The 12840-nt window shown below is 31.0% G+C and overlaps 1 protein-coding gene across 4 annotated transcripts in view; it reads right to left on the reverse strand.

The window, feature by feature from the left end:
• The window catches only part of CSTF3 (cleavage stimulation factor subunit 3), a 67963-nt gene that overhangs the window by 32714 nt on the left and 22409 nt on the right, over positions 1-12840 (reverse strand). Inside the window, exon 2 of one of the 4 annotated variants that reach the window (XM_042233328.2) lies at positions 12283-12381. The exons of the other annotated variants lie outside the window; for them this stretch is intronic. The gene's annotated coding sequence lies outside the window, so the exon portion shown is untranslated. The remainder of the gene's footprint in view (positions 1-12282; positions 12382-12840) is intronic. 4 annotated transcript variants of the gene reach the window in all.

Below are 12840 nucleotides of genomic sequence, written 5' to 3' on the forward strand. Positions count from 1 at the left end.
GAAACATACCCTTATAAAATCTACTTAAAACTACTATTATTACATATGAGTATTCAAGCCTCCTCATATTTTTCTAATGCTGAGTTGCAAGAATGTTAGAAGTTCAAGACATGTATGAGAAAAATAATTTGCAACTGTAAGATTTTAGTGGGAAATTATAGATTTGATGAACTAGATGAAAACTGAAGCACAAAACAACTGAAAGAAAATTATTTAAAGGAAGTCATGAACACCGAAGTAACAAATAAAAATACGGTCTTTCACATCAGAGAGTATATTTATCATTCCTTCCAGTCTAACACTGAGAAAAACATAAGCAATAAAAATAACATACAATGTAAATGTCATATCAAAATTATCTAAACTTATAAATAGCAAATCATGCTAAAGTTAAATTTTCCTTAAGTTCCGTAATGTAAAATGTTCCTGACAAATAACAACAACAAAAAGGAATAAGGATATTAAGTTTCAGAAAAAGAAATCTTAAATTTATAAAAACAGATTCGATTTCACATACAAAAATACAAATCAAAACCATACTGATAATTGTTTACCTATGAATACTGGCAAAAGTTTAAAGAATAAATATATTGAATTAAAATGTGAGGAAAGAAAAAAGAAGTGAGGAAGTGAACTCTTTTAATATCAAGGATTATTAATGGGATTTTAAATTATTACCTCTGTGGAAGGCAATTTGGTTAAAAAAAACCCCTCAACCCTCAACCTTCAACCTAGCAATTCCTTATCTAGAAATAATTTACAGATATATTTACACAGAAATGACGTGCACATATATATTCAACACAGTAAAATTTCTAATAAAACAAGTTTGGGAGGAACCTAAATGTTCTTCAGTAGAAGACAGGTTAAACTAAATATGGAATAAGAATTTGTGATTAAAAAATAAAATTTACTTTGTTAAGTAAAAAAGAAAAAAAGGTGTAAAAGAAAACCTAAGGGGCAACTGTTCATGTAAAAGGAGAGGAAAAAAAATAAGCTGAATACTTTTTCACTGGGGAGAATTGGGTGACTCAAGGATGGGTAGATAAAAAACTTTTCCCTGCAGGTTGCTTTTATAATGTGGGTTTTTAAACCACATTTTAAAATATACAAACATGCTATTCTAACACTTTTTAGATAGTATGATAATTTGGGGGAGCTTCTCTCATGTTTAAACGTACTTCTGTATTTAACCATCAAAATATTCCAAATACTCTAAAAATGTGTAAAATAGAACATGTATTACATGTACATATACTATATGTATAATATTAAACTATTTAAATAACAATATTTTTTAAGGCAAAGGAGTTTTGAAACTTCTAAATACCTAAAAGAATTTAAGCATTTTTAAAAGAAAATAATCAACCTTAAAACAAACTGATAAATCAAACTACAGAAATACAACCATAAATTTACTCAGGTGATTTTCAAGCCAAAAAATGGATGTCAACTAATGGAAAAACACATTGATGTCACTCAAGATTAGTGTTTAACAAAGTATTTGTAACATTTAATAAGATGATTATTAAAGAAATACAGATGGGTAAGAATTTGACTCAAAGTCAACATTTACTTTAACAAACTGTTGGATGCCACAAACTATAAACTTCTGGCACTAAACCAATCATTTACTGAATTCATAAATTAAAATAAAAATAAAATTCATAATCATCTTCCTCTAAAAAATGAAAGTAAAAATATATCATGAATTACAATTCTAACAAAAGTTCTTTCATATATGATAATTTTCACTAGAAGAGAGTAACTTTGGAGAGAGTTGATCAAGAAAAATATTGAGTAATTTGATGAATAACAGGAATATTCTTTAAAAATATATGTAAAATTTTAGTTTGAAGAAGTTACATACTATAAAGGGAAATGGCAAAAAATACATATGTAGTCTTTAACCTTCTGAGATGATTCATGCTCTGCCTGTAAAGTGTATTTCTAACTAAATTCATTTCTTAAAAAAATACATATGTAGCTTTGACAATGACATTAACCTTGCCAAGAATGTCTTTCTTCACCCTCATCAAGATTTTTCTCCTTGGTATAGAACTTTGACAGGTTTTTCTGTTTTTTTAAGTAAATTGAAGAGGCAATTCCTTTGTTTTCTGGCTTCTACTGTTGTCAGGAAATTGTCGACATGCCACTCCCTTGAAGGCTGTTTGTCCTTTTGTTCCCAGTCACTTCTACGATGAGGTTTTTTTTTTTTTTCTGTAGTTTCTCTCGTCTACATGGGAATTTTTTTTTTTTAATCCTGTTTGGGATTCATTAAGTTTCCTAGATCTGCTGAATTCTTGCATTATCCTGAAAAAAGTTCTTAAGTGTTTATCTCTTCCAACTGAGCTTCTGCCCAATTTCTCCTCTACTTCTTGAACTTCATTTATACACATTTTCACTCTATCCTTTGTGACCCTAATCATTTCATATTTTGTGTCAGTTTCTTTAAACTCCAGTCTGGATTTCTTGAATTTTCCAATTCTCTCTTCATCTGTGTCTAATCTGTTATTAATCTAATTCCATTTTAATTCTAGTCTTTGAAGTCTTTGTTCCTGTTTCTGCTGTACATGGTTTCCTCACATGGTTAGTTTTTAACAAGTGAACTCCTTTTCCTTGGAAAAATATTCATGATTTTCTTCTGTGGTTTAGGATGAAGGTGCATTCCTCCAAAAAAAAAAAAAGTCTGAATGAGATTATCAGGCACCTAGGAGCATTAATTCAGGTTAAGTTCCCATTACAATCATGGTTCAAAAGCTTTTCGAACTATCCAAGCGATGTTTATTTGGACCACAAATCCATGCAAGGCCCAACTTGTTGAAATGTCTCAGGACTTTCCCATTCTGCTCTGCTCAGGAGCACAGCAACTTTCCCTAATCTCCTAGGGTTAATATGGCAACATAGATTTCTTCCTGGTTCAGTGTCATCCTGAGTATTTTCTGCACATAATTTTAGAGGAAGAGGATGTTTTGTTGGGCAGGTCTTGGGCTTTGACTTTTGCTACCTGAACCCCTAGAAGCATTTGAAGTTGACGTTCAAGTTCTCCCAGTTTCACAAACGCTCTCAGGGTAAAAAAACACTTTAGGAACTCTGCTAATCTCCCAGCATTCCTACATTCTGTTTGTTTTCCAATTAGGTCTTGGCTTCTTTACTACATTGATATTCAAGATGCTTTAAAATTCTGCCCAGGAGCCTTTGTTTTCAGTGAGAGTATTTATCTGAGTAACCAAATTCATCATATTACCTATATCTTATTCAATATATTTTATTAACATCTGGCTTCAAAAATATCAGGAAAAAATTTTGTATGAAAACTATCTGGAAAAGTGAAAAACTATCCGGAAAAGTAAAAACTTTTAAAAATTCAATGTTCACTGAAATACCAAATTTCAAGGTTAAAAAAATTAGAGTTCAGTATACCAAATATATTTCCTCTAATGTATTGGATAACTCTCAAATAAGTATAATTCAATTCTCTGAAATACTTTATAAACCAGCAATTTGAGTTTACCACTAATGTTTGCCATGCCAAAGTGAAGTCTGGGTGAAAGTTACAAAGACAAGAAGTAAAATGATAAATAATATTTAGCACAGAAGTCTACTGTATTTAAAGGCAAAGGCTGGAGTAATTCATCCTTTTATACTTGTTTTTAAAAATAAATCTATGTAAGGTTAAGTTTACGGATTAAGTTAAAACACACTTTCTATATTTTTAAATATCTATGTCTTAAATGAACTTCAACCCCCAATGAGATGGTGGCACTATGCACACATACAACATTAGTCAGAGAAAATGTGTGGGTAAGAGTTAAAATGTTTATGCTTTACTAATTTGACAAACCACCTGTGAAATCTGGTAAATCAACCTGTGAATACTAAAGTTTTTATCTCATACACACACATACAAATGTCTGATAAGTTTTACTTCAATATATACACCTAAGCTTTTCTTATAACCAGTCAGGAATTTATTTTCTGTATCAGGCTTTAAAGGAAAGCATTTCAGAATTACAAGCAAACAGTTTTTAATTTTAAAGGTACTTCAGAAGCCTTGGTACATCAGTAATGCCCTTTGGTAATTCTTCAAAATTGAGTAATTCTTTAAAAACCTTTCCTTTAGGACATACATCAAGACAGAATAATTCTCAATGTCAATGATTCTTATTCTAAAATACTTAAACAGCTGAAGGCGTTAAACAATTCAAAATGATACTTTGTCTTTTTAGAAAAACTGTAAAGATATTTTTAAAACCTATGTTAATAGTAAAAATATTGGTCATGCATAATTTGATGAAAAATGTTATAAATGGCTATCATACTCTAATTCTTAGAAATTAAAAATTCAAGTTGAAAATAATAATAAACTCAATTTTATTTCCTACTGGGGATTTTTTTACCTGACAAATACTTAAGAGTGCCACTAAATTCTAGATTCCTGAAACATACCAATATACAAAATACAAATTTAATAAGGAAACTGTTCAGTATACTAGGAGATAAGCATTATAGGTGGAAAAAAATAGATGAAAGAATTACTTTTGAGGAGTTGGGAACAACAGTGGCAATTTAAAAAGGTGGCAAGAGCAAATCTCATTGAGAAGAAAACACTTTTATAAAAATTTGAAGAAAGCAAAGGATTTTGCCAAGCAACTATCTGGATAAATATCTTTAGAACAGATAAAACAGCTAATGTCTTGAGGTGGGAATGTGTTTGGAATATTTAAGAAGGCCAGAGAGACTGAAGAAGAGACTTTATTATGTGAATTATCATACAGTAAGCACAAAATTTTTTACTTAAGTGGAAATCCCGGTATTCATTCATTTTCTAATAATTATTTACTCAACCTATCTGACTCTATGACTAAGAAATAACTGATTGTTCAACATATAAAAATGTTACTTTAGATTAAAAAAAAAAACACTATATCCAATTTCCACTTGAAACAGAACCCTGATTATTCTGTTTTTGAAGATTCCAGAAGTAGCCAAACCTAATCAAGAACCAGAATTCAATAATTCAGTGATCCAAATTCATTATAATTCTCAATTACTTACTATAAAAACATGGTTACATGTATTTCTAATACATACATTATCAATATTTTATCAATACAATTCTTACTAGTACTTCCCTCCTCCTATTAAACATATTACCATAATCTACCCTCCCTAGATTTTTAGACTGTGAAAATATGAAAATCAGTGAATAAAATACTTTTTTCTCAAAAGGAATTTGAACCCCAGTTTTTGTGCTTTCACTAAATTTTACAGTTTTAAGTATTCCAGAAATATTCACAAGATACCAAAACCTTAGCTTCAGGTTTTATTCAAAACCAAGTTTCAATCCTCGATACTATGAATAAAAGTGCTAAGTGGTATTAAAAATTTGGTGTCCCTTTGGTGTAACTCTGAGTACCCACTTGCATACTAACTTATGTATTTAACCAAATAAAAGGACAGTGTTCTACACATTTCACTAATAAAATTCATATAACAGATGAGTGATCATTTTTTTCTGTGCAGAAATCAATTTAGAAACTTGTTATTGGATAAACTAGACATATTGGCAATGTGGTATCCTACCATTTAGTAAAAGCAGATTTTATTCACAGCTATAATTTTTCCAGGAACCAGCTTTTTCAAAGTAGGTTTTCAAGTTTTGTCTTCCTATAAAAAAATTACCAATTTTCTCCCTTTGAAAGTTTTTTGCCTCCTTCAAAATGAATACAATGGTCAGTTAATGTCACATTTTCCTCAAACTATATGAAGATTATAGAGAATGAAAGGTTTCATAGCTCCTTAAGACTCAAATACAAAGTAAATATTAGTGAAACCAAAAGAATTTCTAATCAACAGGCAACTTTCTTTGAAAACTGTACAGGAAACTTCCAGTCATTTAACTTTTAAGTTTCTGTAAACATCTGAGTTTTTTAAAAGGCCCAGAATTAGAAATATTATCACAACTTAAGGTTTTCCTAGAGCAAAATTACATTCACATTTTAGTCATCATGAAATTTCAGATGTCCATACTTATTAATCATACTTTCTCCAGCTCCATTTCCCAACAGCTTAGCAATTCTAAATTAACTATTGAGCTGCTGTTTTCACAGTTAAGAAAAATTTCATGAGATAGTCACAAGTCAGCAAACCTTAGCTTAAAAACTATCAAGCTGTATTGATTTCTCAGATAGAGCATGTTTTTCTCCCTTGTTTAGACTAGTGCTTCTTTCTGCCAGGGATTCTGTGCTTTTGAGATTTCCATTTAAAAAGTCTTGTTCTTCTAGATTTCCTTGACTCACCCTCACATACACCCCCACTTCTCATCAAAGCACCTATGGGACATGCCAAGCTAAATTTACTAAGGTATGCTATGGATACCTTAAGTTTGTGAAAATATAGATAGATGGTGTGGGGCCTGAAAATGAACTATATGACTTTTTTCAGAATCCATAAATTCAACAGGAGAAAACCAAAATTGAAAGAGACACATGTATCCCACTGTTCATTGCAGCACTATTTACAATAGCTAGAACATGGACGCAACCTAGATGTTCATCGACAAATGAATGGATAAAGGAATTGTGGTATATTTACACAATGGAATAATACTCAGCCATCAATTCAACAGTCAATTTTGCTACAGAAAAAGTGTTTAACACTGTGGGCAATTTTATCTGAATACAATCCAGGCAAATATGTTGATAGGTATCCACAAATCTTCAATCTACCAACTGTTTCAGAATACTTTTAAGGACTTGACTTATAAAACTACTTGACAAAACATCGTAACAGAATTCTGCATATTTTAATCTGCACAGAATCTTTTAGAAGCTACTTAGAACTGCTAAACTTTTTTATAAGGTAATTTAAAATTTGACATAACTTTATAATGGTTTATATAGAATCAGCTGAACTGTATTAGGAAGATTCATGAAGATATTTCAGTTTGGGGGAGACACTCAAAAGTGTTTCTTGAATTTCTAAGTCTGATTAAACCACAAGTTCCAAATAACTGGAAATGCTGACCTTCAGTAAATGTGATTTTTCTCATTAAATAAAGGAATTAACACCCTCTTTCACTTTTTCTTTAAAAAAAAAAAAAAAAAGTGGATATTGTGCCCCCTGCCTTCAATCTTCCATTTTTTTCATGAAACTTTGCTTCATGATTTCAAATATTTTAAAGTAAGATCTCCAAAAAACACACACAAAAAAACAAGTACATTCTGTCCTCTCAGAAAACTTTTATGGGAAGAAAAGTATGAATATAATTCAGTAAGCAGACTGAAATGTAATATACTTAACCTAAAATCTAAACTCTAGCCTTGATTTGAGAAAATTCCATCCTAATAAAACTCCTGCTAAATCAGAAACGAAAGGTAAACTTTCTTGTTCTCACATTAATGCTGAATTAATGCAGAATTGCTAATTGCCACTTCTGTGTTTGGAATTTCTTTCTACTTTTTGAAATTAGAACCAAGTACATAGTGCAGAAATTTAAAAATTGTGAAGGGTAAAAATAGAACTTTGCAAAGTAGAATTTTAGAACAAAGATTTTATACAAACCATAAGGCGTGGTTATATATTATTGTACTATGCTATTTTCCAAAGTATTTGTAGCAATTTTATGTCATTTTGTGTAGCTATACATATTTTTTTCAAATGTACTCCCAAATCCTAATAGCTAAAACAGAATGCAAGAAAACATGTGAGCAAAGAGGAGTCAATTATGAACCTCCTATTTAGCTATTTCTACAACTGTATTTTAGGTCCTTTAAGTTGTTAGTATAGTGTGATTAGTAAGTAGGAGCCCAGACTTATGAAATAGGTTATCTGAGTAGAATGTCCCCAGCTTTCCTATTTACCTCCCAGTAGCTTACACTTTAGTACTATTGATCTTAGGAAAGCTACTTAAGAATTCTTCAGAAAAGCTGAACATCTGCAAAAAACAGAGGATAATACTTACCTACTTTAAAAGGTAAACTGTGATTAGTCAGATATCCCCTATAAAGTACTAAAAACAGTGCTTGGAATATATAAAAGGCCTAATTATTCTTAGTTATTATTGTTTTGGTAAGTAATCAGAATAAAGGAAAAAATCACTGTCAATAAGATAGCAATTGAAAACCAACAATGGATTTTCTAGAATATATTTCACCTCCAAAAATATCCTCACACTTTTCTTTTCCTTAAATGTCCATAGACTAGCATTTTTCTATGCAATTTAGTAGTTTTGTAGATCAACAGTTAAAATGTAATATAATTTAAAAACATCTGCTTAGTGCTCACTTCAGCAGCACATATACTAAAAAGAAAGCACAAACCATTTGCTTACTTTTAAGAATTCATGTACAATCCTACGCATATTTTGGGTAAGATCCACAAAAATTTTAACTGATTGTAAATATATTTAAATTTGGAATAAAATAACTCAGTAATATAAAAAATCCCCCATCCCACTCTCTAAAATCAGGATAGTTATGAAGGCAAGGCATCTCTTGTCTAGAATAGCTAATGGGGACATTTCCTTTTACAATTTACACATAAGGGGAAAGGAAAAGAGTGGAAAATAGTATGAGATCTGTTAAAATTAAGTAGAAGATACAGCAGAAAAAGGATCACTATAATAATAAGATAAAAAACAGAATTTCATCCATCATAGAAACAGGGAATTTTACAAAGAGTATGAGAGTTGGAAAATATAAAAACAAGCTGGGTATGAAATTATATTAGAACACTCTTCCTTTTCAGTGGGATAATGAAATTTTGGTTATGTAGGACAATACTGTGTATGTAGAGAAGGGAAAAGTACATATGGCAAAACACTGAGGTAAGGCAGAGGGTGTATAAATATTTACCATAATATACTATTCTTTCAACTTGTTTTAAAATTTTCATAGTAAAAAACTGGAAAGGGAAAGCAGAGAAAAATTAATGGCTTCTGAAAGGTCACATTAATTTGGTTGAAAAGCTAACAGCAGCAAATCATAGGTCACCAGGTTCTAAATTCTGTGTCATTAGTATTCTTCCATACTATCCTCTACAGACTAAAAATTACAAATTCCTTGCATTTTTAAAATAAATATCTTTCCCATACTAGCAAAAATTATCAGATCACTGTTTTAATAATAATGGGGAGAATTCTGACACGCCCCTTAAGATCCGTGGCAAATAACTAGCCCAATTATAAAATACTAAATCACAGACATATAAGTTCTTTCAACTTGCAATATCTGTTCTTTAAGTGTAAATCTCATGACTCTTCTGTGAACTTGGGGAAACTCAAATTTACAACACAGAAAATATCACTTCTTCTGGGAAAATACCACTTCCATGCTTTATTACCTGTTAATAGAGAAATTACTTCCTTTACAGTGTTAACTTTATACTTGAAACAACAGAGAATTTAAGCAAATACTTGAAAAACATGGTATTTTCAAACACAAGTATTTATCTAGATTTTTGACTTTAATCTGTAAAGTCAAAGATCTCATGACTTCTAAAACACAAATTCTTACTTGAAATAATTTGCCATTTGATCAATTAAGTAAATCAGTAAAGATATTTCCCAAAGCCTACAGATTGTTTTGAAAACATAATACCAGTTAAGTTTCTATATGAGCAGGGGAGCAAAGTTTTTAACCTCCCCTGATTTGTGAACAAATTTGGTTCATCAACTTTTCTAACTACAACTATCAGTAAACTGATCAAAAGGGAAAACAGTTAACTGAGGGCAAGGAGAAGCCAGTACTTTCCAAGTTTTCAAATAAAAATAAGCTGAAATTTGCATAATTAAGTACACATTTATATTCAATAATACATATACTGAAAAGCCCTAGAAAAACATGACTGATTCAGGCAATAATTGTTAAGAGTTCAAACGGAGTGGGTAGTTGTTGAGAAACAGGATCTTTACAGAGTCTCAAAATATCTCTCCATTATTTTATTAGTTATAAAAGTAAAAACAGTAAATATACAGTCAAGGAAAATGTCAACACTGGTATCACCAGTAAGAAGTAAATGAACATCATGTGCCTCTGATGAGGACACACAACCACTTGCAGCTTTTCAGCTATAGTGAACATAACCTGAATTTAATAAAGGAATAAAAAATTTAAGACTGAGAATTGTTCAACATCCAAGGAGACTGGAGAAGAATGACACCTATATATAATGATCTTGGATTAGACTTTGATTAAAAAGACTGCTATAAGGAACATTACTAGAACAATAATTAGAGTAGAAAGTGGATCACAGACTAAACTTCTAAATTTGTTTACATATGAGAGTATCTTTGCTATTAGCAAATGTAAAGTATTGTCATGATGTATGCAACCCAATCCCTTATGGTTCAGGAAAACCAGAACTGACCGTCATTTAAAACTGACATTAGTTATTTAAAAAAGCTGCTGTAAGCACTGTTTACAATAGCCAAGATGTGGAAGCAACCTAAATGTCCACAACAGAGGAATGGATAGACATGGTACCTATATACAATGGAATATTACTCAGCCATTAAAGGAATGAAACGCCATTTGCAGCAGCATGGATGGACCTATAAAGTCATACTGAACGAAGTCAAACAGAGGAGAAATATCCTATGAAATCCTTTAATGTGGCATCTAAAAAGAAGTGATATAAATGAACTTACAAAACAGAAACAGATTCACAGACTTGGTGAACAAAACTTATGGATGTCAAGGGGAAGGAGTGGGAGAAGGGATAGTTCAGGAATTTGGGATGGACACATACACACTGCTGTATTTAAAATGGATAACCAACAAGAAGAATCTACTGTACAGAACATCAAATTCTGCTCAATGTTATATAACAGCTTGAATGGAAGGAGAGTTTGGGGGAGAATGGCTACAGTAAATGTATGCCTGAGTCCCTTTGCTGTCTACCTGAAACTATCACAATATTGTTAATCAGCTATACCCCAATACAAAACAAAAAGTTTTTTGTTTTTTTTTTTAAAAGGCTGCAGTAATCCTTTCAAGCCACAGTTTAAGTGGCCATCTCTTAATACATGAAGACTTCCTTAAAAGCTGATTCTTGAGTTTAGCACTTAGGTGATTATACTGTATTTTTAAAAAAAGAAAGTTCATGGAGTTAGAAAATCGGGCTTCAAAACCCAGAAATAAAAGAAAAAAACAAAAACCTGAACAAGTTCAGTAATGCAACCCTAAATCTGACCACAGATATAATAGTCACACTGTCAAAAATACTACAAGAATGGATATCTCTAAGATTACTTCTTGACAGATTATATACTGACTGATAAATCACAACATGACATAATCAAAAGAACAATGATTTTATACCCAGACAAATATTGGAATTATTCTACCAGGTATGAAATATACTCATATGGTAATATGATTCAATTATTGCCCTCTAAAGAAAGTCTCAATTACCAAAACTGGCTGCCAGAAACAGCTAACAATAACAGATCCCACATGGCCATTCTTTGGAGATTGAGTCAGTAATGCAAGGGTGCTAAATGAAAAGCCTAGATGGTTTAAAAGCTTCCCAGGTGATCCTAAAATTGTGTTGTTTGCACACTTTGGCTCAAATGGGTAACAATCTCTTGATTTAATTTACTCATGTATGAAAAGGGGCTAAGTTAATTCATCTTCCAGCTCTAAATCTGACTGAAATGTAATCTCCATCTTGACTTTAAATATGTAATACATATAGAGCCATAGTTTGTTGGATTAAAGAATTTTTCAGAAAATCATCAATATGCAAGTCATTACTTTTTCTTTAAATTCAGTTATGAAAAAGTAAGTTACGGAAAATGTCATCATAATAGCAGTTCCTTTGTTAACATGTGAGGTGATATATGTTAACTAAACATTGTGGTAATCATTTCACAATACATACATATATCAAATCATTTTATTTTTATGTCAAACTTATAAAATGTTGTATGTCAATTATATCTCAATAAAACAAAGAAAAAAAAGACCATTTTACATGTAATCTTTAGACAAAGACTTATAATGGTGTTATCTGCATATGCCAGAGCTAAAACTTTGTATTTTTTTTTTTAAAAAAAAGGTTGTAACAAGCATGTTCTGTAATATGAATCAAAGTATTAGGGAGATTAAAAATAGCTTTGGGACTTCATCTTTGGATATTTTTACATTTCAGAGTAGTTATCCCAAAATATTTCACACCGTCCTTGACATCAGATGGTTTTCAGAACTATCACTTAACATTTCCAAATACAAAATTTTTCTTTGGAGGTTTCCTAGCATATAAAATGGTAAAACTTACCCCAGGTTATGCTTCCCTGAGCTTTGAAAAGTCGTTTAGTTTCTCAACAGGTTGTAATCAAAGCAAATATTCACCATTTTGTTGAATTTGCTGTAGAGTCTGAATACATGGAGGAAAACTTTATACAGAATTCAGTTTATTATACCATTATATTAATCAACTACTTGTTTTCTGCTCCAAAGTTGCTCAGAGCAAAATTGTTTAGTAATAAAAATTAAAGTTTAAAAAGTTATTTACAAGCAAATAAATGCATTCTTGTCCACATTCAGAAGTGTAGTTTTCATAGATATCACTAGTATTATTTCAGACATCTTCATTTCTTGGGAATGCCTTGAGCCATACTCATTCATTTAAAAGGAACAGCTGTTTTTAAGTTGAAAGCACATATTAAACAAAATATAACACAACAAACCTATTAGAAAACAGTTGAGCCTTTATGCAGTCTTGTCTTTTAAGAGGAAGTCAATTAAGTGCCACCAGGTTCCCTTATACTCAGAAGTTAGAACCAAAACCGATTAATTCTGCTTCCAAATAGAGGGGTTTCTGACTCCCTATTAT

The sequence above is a fragment of the Ovis aries genome, chromosome 15 (genome assembly GCF_016772045.2).
Source record: "Ovis aries strain OAR_USU_Benz2616 breed Rambouillet chromosome 15, ARS-UI_Ramb_v3.0, whole genome shotgun sequence".
Lineage (NCBI taxonomy): Eukaryota > Metazoa > Chordata > Mammalia > Artiodactyla > Bovidae > Ovis > Ovis aries.